The 16,999-nt window shown below is 50.7% G+C and overlaps 1 long non-coding RNA gene across 1 annotated transcript; it reads right to left on the bottom strand.

Annotated features, from left to right (window-relative positions):
* Window positions 1–5,455: 5,455 nt before the first annotated feature.
* LOC145530494 (uncharacterized) lies at window positions 5,456–9,105 on the bottom strand. The gene is made up of 2 exons (XR_014071838.1): window positions 7,983–9,105; window positions 5,456–7,568 (listed from the first exon to the last, which is right to left on the bottom strand). It is a non-coding gene; the product is annotated as an uncharacterized LOC145530494 (long non-coding RNA).
* Window positions 9,106–16,999: the final 7,894 nt, after the last annotated feature.

Genomic DNA, 16,999 nt, shown 5'->3' with positions numbered 1-16,999 from the left:
ATCAAAACCACAATGAGGTACCATTTCACACCAGTCAGAATGGCTGCTATACAAAAGTCTACAAGCAATAAGTGCTGGAGAGGGTGTGGAGAAAAGAGAACCCTCTTACACTGTTGGTGGGAATGCAAACTAGTACAGCCACTATGGAGAACAGTGTGGAGATTCCTTAAAACACTGGAAATAGAACTGCCATATGACCCAGCAATCCCACTGCTGGGCATACACACCGAGGAAACCAGAATTGAAAGAGACGCGTGTACCCCAGTGTTCGTCGCAGCACTGTTTACAATAGCCAGGACATGGAAGCAACCTAGATGTCCATCAGCAGACGAATGGATAAGGAAGCTGTGGTACATATACACAATGGAATATTACTCAGCCATTAAAAAAAACTACATTTGAATCAGTTCTATTGAGATGGATGAAACTGGAGCCCATTATATAGAGTGAAGTAAGCCAGAAAGAAAAACACCAATACAGTATACTAATGCATATATATGGAATTTGAAAGATGGTAACGATAACCCTATATGCGAGACAGAATAAGAGACACAGATGCATAGAACAGTCTTATGGACTCTGAGGGAGAAGGTGAGGGTGGGACGTTCTGGGAGAATAGCATTGAAACATGTATATTATCATATGTGAAACAGAACACCATTCCAGGTTCGATGCATGAGACAAGGGCTCAGGGCCGGGGCAATGGGATGACCCAGAGGGATGGGATGGGGAGGGCGGTGGGTGGGGGGTCCAGGAAGGGGAACACATGTAAACACATGGCTGATTCATGTCAATGTATGGCAAAAACTATTACAATATTGTAAAGTAATTAGCCCCCAACTAAAATAAATAAATTCATTTTAAAAAAAAGAAAATGAGTTCCTGGCATCCTTGAAGTTGACACTATTGATATTTTGAAATTATAGCCAAATCACTTTGGGGGAATTATGTGTTTCCATGTGTGTTGGTCGAACAGTTAAGGAACAGCATTCTGATGCAGAAATCCACTGGGACTTTGATTAAACTTTTTCAATATTATTATTTTTGACTCAATTGAGACACATAAACCCCCCATCTAAAGGAACATTTGAGAAAGTTTAAGGCAACAAAACGGAAGAATCTGCAATGAAATAAATATCTTTTTAGACTAAACAGCAGTAGACATTACAGAAAACACTATTATATCATCAGTAGCTTTCTTCTTTACCCATCGGGGGGTCTGTAATTATGTCATAATTCATATTTAATTGTTTCATCTGAAGACTATTATCTCATTTCTTCGTGATTGTCTTATTCTAGCTGTTTATATATTTTCCTATTCACAGTGTCATGATTTTCAGACTAAAATATTGTGCTTAGAGAGTATTAGTTTTGTTATAAATGATATATGTATATGATTTAATTTTTATTTTAACTTTTTAAGGAAATCAAACTATAATCCAAGGATGTGTTGAGTTAACTCCAGGACTCTCCACTCCGCGTGTTTTAAAACATCACAGTGCCGTGTGCTTTCACAGCTATAGCTCCCTTTATAGAAAATATTAAACACTTTTTTGAAGAATATAGTGTTAATTACTACTATAAATATTTTCAAATAAAAGAATAAAATGTGCATACCCCACAACAACGACAGTTTCTTAAACATACAAAACAACTGAAACCCACAGTCCTACCGAGAAGTAAAAGCTACACTGGAACAGCCTTGTTCTCTGGGGCAGTCATTTCAAAACTGCGGTGTGAACATTTTCACAAAACGGTTTTGTGAAATTCAGAAAGACTATTGGCCGAAATGTCGGTCATTGTTTAGACCTAACCCTGGAGGAAACTGAGCTTTGACCAAGGAGAAAGAGTCTCTGCCCACTGCGGAGGGAAGCCCGCGAGTCTGGGGGCCCCGGGGCAGCTCACGGCGCTCTCAGTGTGACCCCCGCACCCCGGGAGGCTACGTCTTCTGGGCGGGTGAGCACCGGCTCTGCACTCGGACCGGGGCTCCTGGCCGGCGAGCTGGCAGGTGGGGAAGGCCAGGCTCACTGCGGAGGGGCGGTCAGGAGAGCCCCGCGCCATGGTGTTGGCCAGCCTCCACGGGGTGGACGCCCCGGGGGCGGCCGGCTTCAAGCCACCCCTGAGGTGTCGCCGAGCGCAGAGCTGGCTGCGCAGCGCCGAGTCCACAGGCGTAAACGACCTCGAGGGTGTGGACACCGGGAAAACACACTCGTGGGACTGGAGCCCGGTTTGCAGTAGTTATGACTCCCGGTTCGCGTAATTTATAATTGTGAGTTTATATAATTTTTAGTTGTGGCCGTGTGTACCAATGGGCTCACAAAATTCTTGAAAGTTAACTGCTAGCTCTCCTGAGCCATTCTCTTTTTTTCTTAATTAATTTTTACTGGAGTATGCATGCACGTGTGCTAAGTCGCCTTAGCTGTGTCCAACTTTTTGTGACCCCATGGACAGTATCCCACCAGGCTCCTCTGTCCCTGGGATTCTCCAGGCAAGAATACTGGAGTGAGTCGCCACGCTAGGGGGTCTTCCTGACTCAGGACTGAACCCGTGTCTCCTGCTTTGGCAGGCAGGTTCTTTCCACCAGTGCCCCCGGGAAGCCCCTTATTGGAGTATAGTTGCTTTACGATGTTGTGTTAGCTTCTGCTGTGCAGCAAAGTAAATCAGCTACATATACATCGGGTGTAAGACAGGCTTCCCAGGTGGCTCAATGGTAAAGAATCCACCTGCCAAGCAGGAGATTCCATCCCTGGCTCGGGAAGATCCCGTGGAGGAGGAAATGGCAATCCACTCCAGTATTCTTGCCCGGAGAATCCCGTGGACAGAGGTGCCTGGAGGGCTACAGTCCATGGGGCCGCAGAGAGTCAGACATCACTCAGTGACTAAACAACAACAACAGGATGGACAGACCAACAGCCTCACTGAGTTCAGAACTACATAGCGAATAGCAGGGAGCAACTGGAAGTGGGGAGTGGCGGCCTCGAGGTCATGGGAGACGTGACCCTTCATGGAAGCGGGGGCGTAGGAGATATAGGAGTTTTGCAACAGAGGGCAGGTAGTCTGAACATCAAAAATTATTGTTAATTAAAGGAAACCAGATATCCCAAGTTAAGGAATTGAGTGCTTTTCTGTGTATGGGAAGCGGCAAGGGTCTGGGCTGGCTGAAATCACTCCTTCGATATGCACCTCACTTAACTGGGCTAATGTCCTGTATTTTCACATCCTGCATCTCCTCAGGGCTCGCTCTGGGGCATGTCTGAAATCTGATGGCTGCAGTTCCCCCAGGGCTCGCCAGCTCACCATCCGTGGTGGCTGGGACCCCTGATGACTGTGGCATCCTTGTTCACTGATATGGCAGGAGCTACTCCCTTTCTTAATTGAGACCGACATGATCCCCTTAGGCCTGATCCAAAGATCCTGGGTTCTCCCTCCAACAGGACAGAAGCCTCCCCAACACCCAGCTGCCGGTCAGTCTGCCGTCCGGCTCCCCCGGCCTGCTCAGTGGCTCAGCAGGTCAGGAGCCAGACGCCAGCCGGGCTGGTATTCTCCCCTTTCCCACCACCAGGCACTGGATACAGGACCCTGAACAGGAAGGTCCCTGTTGATTTCATGACAGCTGGTAACTGTGATAAAAACTAATCACAAAACACTCTTAGCAGTTGGGTCTCTTGTGCCGAGTTTAAAAGCAGTGGGTTTACAATCTCATTTCTCCTGAGACGGTCAGAGCGAGCGTGGTGGCAGGGGTGACCCCAGCCCGGTCCCCTCGGTGAAATCGCTAATTAACTGGTGAGCAGTGGTGCCTCTGGACGGGTCTCCGTGGACCCGAGCTTCCAGCCCCAGACTCGAGGAGAACCGGCAGAAAGCAGGGTGTCCGGAAGAGGCCGGACCCTGTGGCCCGGAGGACTGGGGCGGGAGAGTGGCCAGGCTGGGGACACGCCGCCTCTGAGCCTGCATCACCACAGGGCGAAGTATCTGCAATGCTGCCCCCAAGGGAGTGGGCACAGGACACTGACAGCTGAAAAGGCACGGAGGGTCCCCAGAGGCGGCCACAGGCGGGACTGGCCGAGCAGGCCCAGGTGAAACTGAACTGGAAACCAGCCCTGCCTGATTAGCATAACAAACGTTTCCATGGTTAAAGAAAAAAGTCATTCTGTGTAAATGAAGGGGGTGGTGAGGGGGAGAGGCCCAGCTTCCCTCCAGCCTGGACTGATCTGGGCAGAGGGGTGAACCCCTCCTGTAGACACAGGCTCCCAGGAGCCCCTCCCACCCCTTCACTCCTCTTTTATGAGGATGGGGACTGCCCAGCTATTTAAAACTGCATAATGGGCACACATGGACACACACACACACACATATGTATCTTCCCTACTTTATAGGAGACCAAAGGCAAGCTTCCAGTAGTCATGTATGGATATGAGAGTTGGACTAGAAAGAAAGCTGAGCACCAAAGAATTGACGCTTTTGAACTGTGGTGTTGGAGAAGACTCTTGAGAGTCCCTTGGACTGCAAGGAGATGCAACCAGTCCATCCTAAAGGAGATCAGTCCTGAATGTTCATTGGAAGGGTTGATGTTGAAGCTGAAATTCCAATCCTTTGGCCACCTGATGCGAAGAACTGACTCATTGGAAAAGACCCTGATGCTGGGCAAGATTGAAGGCGGGAGGAGAAGAGGACGACAGAGGATGAGATGGTTGGATGGCATCACCGACTCAATGGACATGAGTTTGAGTAAGTATCAGGAGTTGGTGATGGACAGGGAGGCCTGGCGCGCTGCAGTCCATGGGGTTGCAAAGAGTTGGACACGACTGAGTGACTGAACTGAACTGAAAGGCAAGCTTAGCATGGTTTACTAACCAAAATTCAAAAGTCCAGTAAATAAAGACAACACTGGACACATTTGGGAATTTACTTTATACCAGGGATTTAGAGATTAGCCCTATTTATCAAAAAACATTGATTATTTTTGTTATTATTCAAATCTATTAAAAGCTACTAGAATGAGCAGCCATTAAAAAACCAAAGGAAAATAGAGTTAGATCTTTGTCAGGAAAGCAAAATATCCCGTTCCTCATCCCATTTTAATCCTAAAATATACTTGAAGTTGGGTTTCCCTGGTGGCTCAGTGGTAAAGAATCCACTTGCAGAGCAGGAAATGCAGGAGGCGTGGGTTCAGTCCCTGAGTGGGGAAGACCCCCTGGAGAATCCCACGGACAGAGGAGCCTGGTGGGCTACAGTCCAGGGGGTCACAGAGAGTCGGACGGGGCTGAAGCGACTGAGCACGCAGATGCCTGCAGCTCGGTAATGACACTGCAGTCGCATCAGCGCTGCCCTGAGTCCATCCCGTGCGCCAGGCGCCCCGCCAGGCTACTCTCATGACCAGCTCTCAAAGCCGTATTATTATTCCCATTCCACAGACAGGGAAACTGATGTTCATGGAAATTAAGTAATTGTTTAACAGGTAAACTGGACCAAACTCTTGTCGAAAAGACAAGACCTCACCACTGACCAACTGGAACGTCCATGAGCTGACCTGCCACCGCCTCACTCACACTGACCTTAATAACTCTGCCCCGGAAGTCCTGGAGGAACTGGGTCACCTGAGCATCAGCAGGCCGCGGTCCTGCCCGGCCCTGTAATAAGCGCCTTACTTTCCTCCACCACATGCTGGTGTCGGCAGCAATGGCTTTAATGAACATGGGGCCAGCAGACCCAAGTTTGGTCTGCACATCACACGCACGTGTGTTGGATACTATTAGCGAGAACTCAGAGATGTGACAACGTGGGCTGCAGAGAAGGCAGGGCGATGTCATCTCTACCTGCACTGGCTCCATCAGGGTTCACGATTCTAAGGACGTAACTAAGGACGAAGCAGAGGCTGCCGGCGGTCTGGCCAGCGAGCCCGCCTGTGGCGTGAGAGCCACGGCGTGTTGTCACATTCCCTGGGCGAACTTGAAGGCCACTCAGCTCCACCCTTCTTCCCACACAAAAGGAGAAAACCACCTGCGTGGCCGTATTTACACTGTAGTTTGTCTGTGGTCCTTTCAGTCCTGTCGAAATTACTCAGTGTCCTGCCCCACCAGCGCCAAATTCTACTTTGGTCTTATTCTACCCAAAGAGCTGAAACAGACTCTTTTAAAATCTAAGTTGATATTTTTGTATCTAAAATAGATTTTAAAAAATGATCTTTTCTAACTGAACAGTAAAAATAGAGAAGCATGAAGCGAAAAGAAAGACTGGTGTAGCGAGCTTGGTTTTCTTTCACGACACAATCAGCTAATCATAACATTTACCTAAAACAGTATTTCTGGGTCTTTGGCAGATAAACGTGGTCCCCTAGAGCGATGCTTAGCATCGCTCCTGTGATGGTGAAAAGCATCACGTGCCTGCTTCATCCGTAACAGTGGCCAGGGGCCACCTGTAGCTTGTTGGATACTTGGAAGCTGGTGAGTGTGCCTAAAGAACTAAAGTGTAATTAATTTAATTTGAATGGATTTGAACTGAACAGCTGCAAACAGCCAGGTACTAACGCACTGGATGGTGCAACTCTGCAAGATACAAAATCATGTCATTCAGAGCTGATCTGCCCAACTACACAGCTGCTTCATCTACATCCTAAAAACACCATCTTAAATAATAAATATGATAACCAATGCCTGTGAACACCCTCTGTCCTTCTCTTAAATGCGGACCTTTGTTTATGTCCAGGGAGATCCCAGTCCACTGAGAGGCGCTGGAATGGAGGCCCTGGGAGGCTAAGAAGGGAGGGAAAATTGAGAATCGAGAAAAGAAATCACGAAAAGGAAACACAGAAAAACAAATGAGAAATGAAAGAACAAAGGAAGAGAGAGCCGGGGAGCAGGGTCCCCAAGACCCCCGGGCGATCAGGGATCTGTGGGGCTCCCGTCTGGGGACGGCAGGCCGCTCTGCGTGGGGAGTGAGGTGGCAGGTAATGCAGGCACCCGGGAGCGGAGCAGGGCGGGCCCCCGGGCAGCGGCGGCGGGGCAGGACGTGGGGCGAGAGACGCGCACGCCAGCCTCTGGATGGACGCTCCCAAGCTGCACAGACGCCACCTTCCAGGGCCTGGAGGGCATGTCGCACTGGCCATCCCCACTGTCCCTTCAAAGGCCACTCGGCCTCCAAAAGCTGCCCCTCCATTGCCTGTCTGCCTCCCTTCAAACAGACGCACCGCAGAGAACAGCCGCTGGGCCACCTGGGTTGTTCAGATATCCTGACTGCACACTGTTTAGTATTTTCTGCAAAGTATCAAATGCACTATTTCAGAGGCATTTAAAGGGGACTTTAAAATAAACACTGTGCAACTCCGCATGTGACAGGTTCTCACCTCCGAGCAGTGCTGGCAGATCCTGTGTCCTGTTACACGCTCAGACCTGCGGACGGGGAGCTGCTTTGGGCCTCGTCCATGCTTGGACACAGCCTCCGCGGCCCCTGGGGACGGGTCCCCGCCCCGCTGCTGCGTTCTCCGTCAGCAGGCAGCGCGGCCCGCCTGCGTGTCCACCCGCGTCCTCTGGGCCGGAGTCAGCATCGGGGCCTCCGGCCTGTCCACGTCCAGCCTAACAAAGGGAAACAAGCACAGCTCCTGACCTGGGCTTGGGGCTCACCTGCTGCTTCTGGGCTCTCCCCTCTCAGGCTCCGGGCTCCACACCCATCCAAGGCCACCCGTGATCTCTGGAGCTCAAGATCAGTTCCGGGCCGTCATGTGTCGGGGCGTCACGTGGGGGGCTGTGGCTGGTGTTTGCCTGAGGCTGCGCCCCCCAAACCCAGCCAGTCTTCCCGAGTCTGTCTGTCTCCAGGCTCCCCACCCATGACACGACGCTGGCTCACATCTCCCCATCCGTCTCCTCCTGTGCATATGTTTCTCAGCTGCAAACTGAAATACACCACAGGACACACGATCCCACAACTTTCCCTAGATGTGTGAACCTGTTCACATGCTAAGTCGCCCAAGGTTTATTTTCTGCCATCACCTTCAAAGGCACATGCAGTAGGTTCTTTGCAGGAAATATTACATGATGAGAAATGACGGGAGCTGTGGATAATCAGGGGTGTACGGCTGCTTGTTCTTCACAGGATATCTGTTCCTAATGTAGTGTCTTCTGTTGAAAGTGTTTCTTCCCCCGCATCCATCCTTCAAAGCTCATCGTTCTGCCCTGAACCTCGGAAGAGACCTGATTTGGAAACCGAGCAAGTGCCAGCGGGAGCGGTGGAGGTCCTGCGCTGGCGGGAGGGCTCCATCCTCTCACCGGCATCCTTATAAAAGGGGAGTCTTCACAGAGGACACCCCAGGAGAGGCCATGGGCAGACTGGACCTGTGCTGCCACAAGCCAGGAGCCGGCAGAGACCTCGGAGATGGGGGGACAGACCCTCCAACCCCTGCAGAGGGATCGGGCCTGCCCACACCGCCGCCCTGATTTCTGCCCAGAGGGTGTGAAAGAGTGAAGGCACGCAGTCTGCGGCACTTGTTACAGTGGCCCTGGGAAGCTGATTCAGCAAGAGCCTTAAACAGGTCAGGATTCCCAGGTGGTAAAGAACCCGCCTGCCAACGCAGGAGACTCAGGAGACATGGGTTCAATCCCTGGGTCCAGAAGGTCCCCTGGAGAAGGGACTGGCAACCCACTCCAGTATTCTCGCCTGGGAAATTCCATGGACAGAGGAGCCTGGTGGGCTACGTCCATGAGGTCGAAAAAGAGGCAGCTAAGACTGAGCACACAGGTGGTAGATCACCTACACAGCATATTTCCTGAGAAATAAAGCCTGTAACTTAGAACCTCTGGTTATTTATTCCTGTTTGTTTGTTTTTTCTGAAGCCAGATGAAAGCACAGCCTGATCACATCTTTGCGTCTCCCAGGTAATTATCCCAGGGATGATCAAGTCAGAGCTGCTCGTAAACACTCGTTAATTTTCCATCAGGACACGTCATCCGAAGTATTCATCATAAACCTCTTTCAAAGGGCAAACTCCCGCAGAACATTTAAAAATAGGACCTGATTTGCCGGCATCTGCGGCGGCCACTTTCCACGGAGCCGGGTGCCCCTGCTTCCCTCCGCGGGCGGAAGAGCCCTGCGGGTGCGCCCGCCGCCCCGAGGCCCGACGTGCAGCCGCTGCGCGCGCCCGTGCAGGCCATCTGCTCTCGCGGCGCGCGCACCGTGCGTATGGCGCCGGCAATTAATCCCGTATGTTTGTAGCTGCAGTCACAATGCTCATTTCAGGATGGAGCTGGAGTGAGGAGAGCCTATCTATATCTGTAAATGGATGATATCATTATTTTGGGAAATGGAAGTTTAAGCTCCGCGAAACGTACAACCCCACGGAGATCTCCGCGGAGGAACTTGCGTGCGCAGGTGCTCAGCGTGATAAGGTGCGCCGCCATTTATCTGTGTACTTGCAGGCAAATATTAACATAGTCATGAATTAAGCTTTTAATCCCCTTTATTATAAATTGAATATCTTTATTTTAACAAACATCAACAATGCGCATTATTGTGGTCCCAACTATTCATTACTATTCCCCACAGTGAACCGTTACATGATACGCGGTAATACACGTGTATCTGGAGCAGCAAGCGTCTGTGAGCCCCTGCAGGGCATCTCATTCTTCCTCCCAGCCTAAACAAAGACGTGCGCTCGCAAACACGCTTCTCCTGTCGGGGAGGAGAACCGCAGCTCGGTCCTGTGCCTGGGAAGTCTGGGAATGGGATTCATGCTGGAAGCGTTGGTGAGAAACCCGTATTCTATTTCTTGGAAAACTCGAATGGAGCTGGGTTGAGGTGCCAAGCTCAGCACAGCAAACCTCGGGGCTTGGTGCAGCCCAGGTGCTGAGAGAGGCCGGGTATGGGTCGGATCACCGCTTGCTCCAGCCTCTGGTGACTCGCGGTGTCAGTCTAGGCCCAAAGCGAGGAGAGAGGGTGCACGTTCCAGTGGTGACCGAGGCGGGCGATTTTACCCACCGAGTCAGCCTCTGCGTGCAGACTGACCTCGAGAACTTCTGACTGCAAGGTGTTGACAGCAGGGTGAGGAGCAGCTCAGAAACTCAGAGACACGCTGCAGCCTGAGTGTAATACGCGTGCATGCTTAGTTGCTCAGTTGCGTCCAACTCTGCAACTCCATGGATTGTAGCCCATCAGGCTCCTCTGTCCATGGGATTCTCCAGGAAAGAATACTGGAGTGGGTTGCCATTCCCTTCTCGGGGGATATTCCTGACTCCAGGATCGAACCTGCATCTCCTGCATTGGCAGGCGGATTCTTTACCACTGAGCCCCCAGGAAAGCCCAAATAGGACAGAGGCAGACCAGGTGTTGATTGGGGGATGAGAAATGGAGAAAGAGGAAGGACCTCTGACCCCGGGATGGAGGCAGCTGTGGGGTGTGGGAAGAGGTGTCAGGGATTCTGCAGACCCGCAGACAGTCATGGACCAAAAAGGGACTCTGTGGCCAGGATTCTAGACTGGGCCGCCTTTGACGAGCACGGAAACCAAGCCTCCGTGAGGAGCCCCACAGAGGCGCCAGGGCATCCCGAGGGGCCGTGCTGCCCGGGGCACACCACCGACCTTCCGGGAACCTATCTCTGCATCCGTCCACTGTCTCTAACCTTGAGTCCACTCTCATCCCACACTCTCAAGAGCACACACACGTGTACACACACAGGGATTACACGGAAGCCGTATACATACAAGTCTGTCTCAGGTCACGCGATCGCTGCCCGAGCACCCTGACGGCAAAGGCGACCTGAGCTGGAAGCGAGCCCGAACCGACGCCCAGAAGAGGCAGCCCAGCATCCGGGGGCCAAGCAAGGGTGGCAAAGCCCCAGCGGCCCCAGCACCCACGGGGGCCCTGTAGCCTGCGGCTTCTGAAGGGGGGCCGACACGCAGGATGGCAGCCGCGCCGCTGGGCTGCTCCTCACGGCCAGGTGTGGGTGGATCACCCATCACACGCCGCTTTACACGTTAAAGGGCTTACAAATAAAAGTGCAAGACATCTGCACAGTCCACACAGCAGAGGGCAGAGGTGACCCCGGCTGTTGCCCCCCCCTTCTTCCAGCCGTGGACCCCACACATGAAAAGCCAGAACTTGGAAGAAACCAGAAGGTAAAAACTGCAGCTAGACCTAAGCCCCCAGGAGCTCGAGCACCGAGTCACTCCTGACGGCTCCTCATCCCTGCCCTAGGCTCCATTAGGGTTATTTTTCTCTCCCTGCTTTTAAAGGAATATTATTTCTCAAGTTAATATTGTTAATCAGAAGGCTTATGGTTTCCAGATAAAATTAGGAGCATGTTTCTCCAACAGTGTTACCTAGACACCTTGTTTAATCCGTAAAAAAATACAAATGCTGGAAATCCATCCTGCTGACATGAATAAACCAGCTGAACGGGGAAGCCGTAAGATGCCTGAGGCACGTGGTTTCCTGGCAAAGCTGCTTGTCTAGTTTAAACAATTAGTCATCCTCATCCCCTCCCCAAAGATGTCCCGATTGTTCTGTTCCTTCAAATGCTACATATTTAGATAACTTTCCTAGTTTTGCACATGGAACCACATCATTAGCTCCCAAAGTCTCGTACGATGTGTGCACGCAGGCCTCCAGGCCCTGCAATTGGTTCAGAGTCCAACACTGTCATGACGATGTCTTTCTATGACAGCACGTCACACTCCAGACACCAAGCTCGCTCAGGAAAGCAACCCCACGTAGGCAAACACAATTCCAGGTGCTCAGGAGGAAAGAGAGCTTGGCCTACCCCACCGTGCTGTCCGGGAGGAGACGGGGAGTGTGGGGTCAGAGGCTACGGTCCCATAACTGCCTCCCCCCATCAGCCACAGACTGGGACGCCGGGCCCTCGGCTGAGGAGGCGTCCAGAGGAAGCATGAAGTATGGCCCATCAGTCCTGTGACTCTCGGCAGGATGTGCCCGGGGGCTCTAAACGGGTTTACAGACACGCAAACGTCCATCCTGCTCACGTCATTTCAGAAGCTTAGGATTGCAGAGCTCAGTCTTCAGGAGGTCTCTGAGACCTTCCCCTGAGCCGGGGGATGCAGAGCACAGCCTCGAAAATGACTCTTCAGCTGAGCCACCCAGCTGCAGGCCTGCCAAGCCTCTCTGGGCCTCTGTCCCTTACCCTGTATTGGGGGGTTTGTTTTTTATTCTAATAAAAGCAGAATTCTGCTTTAAATGTATGCCTTACACTTTACTAATAGGTCTACCTTCAAATGGGGCTTCCACAATGGCTCCGTGGGTCAAAAATCCACCTGCAATGCAGGAGACACCACAGGTTCGATCCCTGGGTCGGGAAGATCCCCTGGAGGAGGAAATGGCAACCCACTCCAGTATTCCCGCCTGGAGAATCCCATGGACAGAGGAGCCTGGCGGGTACAGTTCACGGGGTCATAGAGAGACACAGCTGAAGAGACTGACACGCACACACATCACCTTAACCTTAACACATGTACGGAGTTAAGATTTTTAAATGGTGCATCTTAGATACAACTTGGAGATTAGTCAATTTTCATTCATTAATTATATTATTTAGAAACAAACTTTGCTCTGGCCCCGATTTTGTCCCCTGGGTTCATGACGATGGAATCACTGCGGGTTCTTCTCTCAGATCAGATCTGCATGTACCCCCAAATCTGGGCATCAAGCTGCCTCCTTGCATTTCTAGCCCAACTCTAACTTCATGAAGGACAAACGCTGCCGTGTCCATCTGTGTTGGCTAAGGCACTTTGTATCAGAAAATTTTTTTCTTTTTCTGCTTTCTTTCCTGTTCTGCTACTACAGTAATTTCTCCAGAATGTTAGGTGTTTTTCCTGGTAAAATTCCTGTGTTTCCCACTCCGTGGGGTAGGAGTTGACAGTTGAAGAATTCTGCATCTCTTTTGATGCCGTTGGTCCATGTAGTTGCTCAGCATTTCCATGAGTCCCAGTTCCCCCTCTTCCAGTGATCAAAACACTCGATCTGTATAGGATATTACTGAAAAGTCATCATAGTTACTCTCTTGCTGATTAATAATTCACCTCTCATATATGTGTGAAAGCCACAAAAATCTCAACTTGCACAAAACTATTTATATTGGACCCTGGGTTTCCTTCAGATGAACCGTCTCCAGTGTCCGAATGCCTCCAGGAGGGGTGATAGTGCCTGCAAACGGTGTAGGACTTCCCACCCTTAAAAGTGATCAGAACTTGGAAAAGCAGCAGAAGTAGTGAAGGCCTGGTCTCCAGCAGGACGGCTCCAATGACCACCGCAAATTTCGAGGAATGTGGTCTGAACAACACAATTGTGCAAACTGAATACAATTCAGAACGGGGTCTCTGGTTTCCCTCCAGAAGAGAGCGATTTGCAGCAGCTGGAGGTAGAGACCCTTGGGCCACAGCCCCAGGCCCATGAGCAGGAGCTACAGTGCAGCTGGGGGGGGGTGGGTGGGCAGAGGAAGGATGGGCAGGACCACCCAGGCCCCGTCCTCCCCGAGGGGGACGCGCTCTGAGCCCTGGCGGCAGGCTGGGAACCAGGAGGCAAGGTCTGGGGGAGGTGGTTATTCCCATGGTGAAGCAGGACTAATAGTAGCAAATTGGGGAACCCTGAAATCTGGGGGTATCTCGTTAGAAGAGTGGATACACCCCCAACCTGGAGGACTCAGCCCAGTACAGATGGTCGGCAACTTCAGGGGTGCAGCTCTGGACACCGAGCACTCCTCCTCTGCACCCTGAACCTGGTGTGAGGGTCCCACAGACGCATGAATGAGAGGATGACATGGGAACCCCAGAGAATCACCTACTCTGGGCAGCAAACTACAGTCTCCAGCAGAACAGTCTCCCCTCAATGTCAAAAGTAAGAAACAGACCAAAAAAATTGCTGTGAAATTTCTGCAAAAATTTTACTACAACAAAAAAAATGGAGATCATACACATACAAGAGAAATGAGAGAAGACTTCAGAATGTGATATACCCCAGGAAACAAAGTCAACTCTGTAAAACCACTCACATTCAAGGGAACTAAGAAAATAGTGAATTGGATGGCATCATCAACACCATGGACATGAGTCTGTGTAGGCTCCGGGAGTTGGTGATGGACAGGGAGGCCTGGCGTGCTGCGGTCCATGGGGTTGCAAAGAGTCGGACACAACTGAGCGACTGAACTGAACTGACCTGAAGACAAATCGAAGGTGGGACAATGAACAGAAGGTGAGAAGGAAAGGGAGCCAGTGTCTAAAGGAGAAACAGAGTATACACCTACTTGCTTTTCAAGAACCTTGCATTTTGAATTAAAGTATTACAAGTTAACTATATGCCTTCCCAAAGAAATGAACTCAAACTGAAACTATGAACCCACAACCCACATGTGAAAATGCAACAAACCAGGCTTACTTGGTGAATTAAGTATTATGCCTAAGTACTGCTTTTCCACAGCTAAATTACAAATAGAATCATTATCTAAAATGAAAAACAAACAGAAAAAGCCGAGCCCTAGTGAACTGCCTAATCCTCCTGATGAGCCAGAAGTGAAACTGTGAAGCTTTATTATTTGGCCTCAGCATCCACCATGGCAGGGGGAGTGGGGTCAGGTGCCGATAGCAGGTTCCACAGGGTTAGGACAGAACTGTCTCTCGAAAGTGCTTCCTGCTCAAGCATCAGAGCGCTGACGCTCGCTGGACTCCCGTGAGGCAGCCACGTGCGGCAGAGCTGGGACCCAGCCTTGACGCTGTGTGCGCCTGGCTGCAGCGTCCTAAAATGAGATCGACAGCCGTGAGATTACCGGCCCAGGCTGCTGTCGGCGGCATTCCCTCGTGGAGCAGAATTAATTAAGAATCACAAGCTAAATAAACCACCACAGGAAGATTATCTTCCCCCATAATTGAATTGTGAACTCTGATGCTTGTGAGTTCAACTGTCTTAAATTAATGAGCCCTGTCTGGTGGGATCCGGGTCTTTCTTAAAATGGAAATCACACCATCCATGTTGAACTGCGGCCCTTTCCCGATGCGAGTCCTATTTCCTCTGCAGTCACCCATTTACCCTTTCCCGATGCAAGTCATGTTACCTCTGTAGTCACCCATTTGCTCTTCTAGGAAAGCCCTGCTTCTCAGGACAGTAACGTCCATGAAGAAGAGCCTGCCAGATCCTATCTGTGGATGACTGTTGTTTTCCTCATCTTTTCATAGAACTCAGACTGGAATAAAGCAAATATATTTACGCTTTTATTGATTTATCCTCAACCTTTGCATACATGAGAGTAACCCAATCCAGGCTAAATTATATGTGCTCCATTTAGAAATGCTACTGATGAACACTTATTCAAAATCTGTCCCTTAATGCTACCTCAGTGTCAACACGGGTAGCAAAATTCTTCTGATGCCTCGCGTGATAACTCCTAGTGTGGCAAACAAGAATATTTTTAACCTCATGTGTTTTGGGATGAGCTGCCCATGTGCTTGCTCCCAGTTCATCCCCTAGAAAATTAAAACACAAGGATTTCCCACTGCAGACGGCACAGCGTTAACATTACCAAGAGGACTTGATATATTCCACAGTTAAGTTTCACGTGTTTGATGCCAATTGCCATTATTCAGCTGGGTTATAATTAATGATCTCCTGAGGCAAGTTAACTCCTTCTGTTACCGCTGAGAGCATTTGGCCACCTGGTTATCTCGGAAGTTTCATAATATGGCGTTTTTTATGTGTACAGATCATTTACTGCATTTTTTCCAGATGGCTGAGATGCGCACTGTTATAACAGTGGTTCGGGGCTTTCTCCAGGCGAAAATACTGCAGCCAAGCTGAACTGCATTTGAATTTCAGAGCCTTAATCCATGGTGAGTCCGCCTGGAACCCGTGCAAACAGGGACACGCCTCATAGGGTCTGTGGGCAGCTCCCTCTGCTCTGCTTCCAGCGAGAGGCCAGCGGGGAGGCGGGGAGCGAGGGGAGGAGGAGTCTTTCACCAGGTGGGCTGTGCGCTTCCCGTCTGGGAGCTGGAGGTCGCCTGTACCACATGCACCCTTCTCAGGGGGATGTTCAAAGTGCTCCTTCACCGTCTCCAGGGAGGAAGCAGGGACAGCAATGTGGCAGCAACAGTCCTGGACTCCAGGGCGTTGGCTATTGGACCCCTGCCTTCTCATCATCTGGGGTGACCCACCCACACTGTCTACACTCAGGGGCCCTCCTTTATGTATGGTTCTCAGCTCACAGCAGGGAGTGATTTTTCTCTTTTTCTCTCATCCACCAACCAAGGCACATTTTAAAGCAACACCACCTCCAATAGCATCCGGCCTAGCATATAAGGGGAAGTTAGATGTAGTCACAGATATACCTATATACCTAAGCCCATACCATGTGATATGTACATATATATGTGCAATTGCACACATGTATGTGCACAATATATACATGTGCATGGACACATATGTAGATATGGAACTTAACTGGGAGTCATCCCACCAACCTTCACTTTTTGGCTCATCCACTCCCCAAGGTGTGGGGCCTTGCACTAAGCTCTTTGCCATTTCTGGATGAAAGTTTCATCAGATATTAAACCAGAGTAATAAAAATGCCTTCCTCAGAAGTCTTGTGAGGATTTATGCTGAAGTATCTAAAGGGCTTGTGGCATGTTGTGAGTGGTGAAGAAGCATCAGCCCTCAAACCCACCTGTCTCCCATCCATGTGGCAGGTGTCAGGGGGCCCACCTGCAGACACAGGGGGTCCCACAGGCGGGCAGCCTGCAGCTTGCAGCCTGGCTCAGGAAGCTTCAAGCTGGAGTGAGCCACCCTGCCGAAGGGCACCCCTCACCGTGCAGCCCGCATCCCAAGGCCGGCCTATGCCAGGTGAAAAGTGTTGGTCCTCTTGCCCCAGCTCAGGAAAAAGGGCCATCCGAGTTCAGGCCCCCAGTGGGGCCGGCTGGAGCTTCATTGACTCTGTGTCCAGCCCCACTGCCTGCGGGCCCAAGCTCACCTTCTTCCCGCCCTCAGCTGTAGGTCCCCAGAGTTCTCCCAGAACAAATGTCCT

The sequence above is a fragment of the Giraffa tippelskirchi genome, chromosome 12, assembly GCF_054371585.1.
Source record: "Giraffa tippelskirchi isolate mGirTip1 chromosome 12, T2T-mGirTip1v1.2.pri, whole genome shotgun sequence".
NCBI classification, from domain to species: domain Eukaryota; kingdom Metazoa; phylum Chordata; class Mammalia; order Artiodactyla; family Giraffidae; genus Giraffa; species Giraffa tippelskirchi.
Note: the sequence above shows the minus strand (reverse complement) of the source record. Positions and strands in the feature narration are given on the sequence as shown.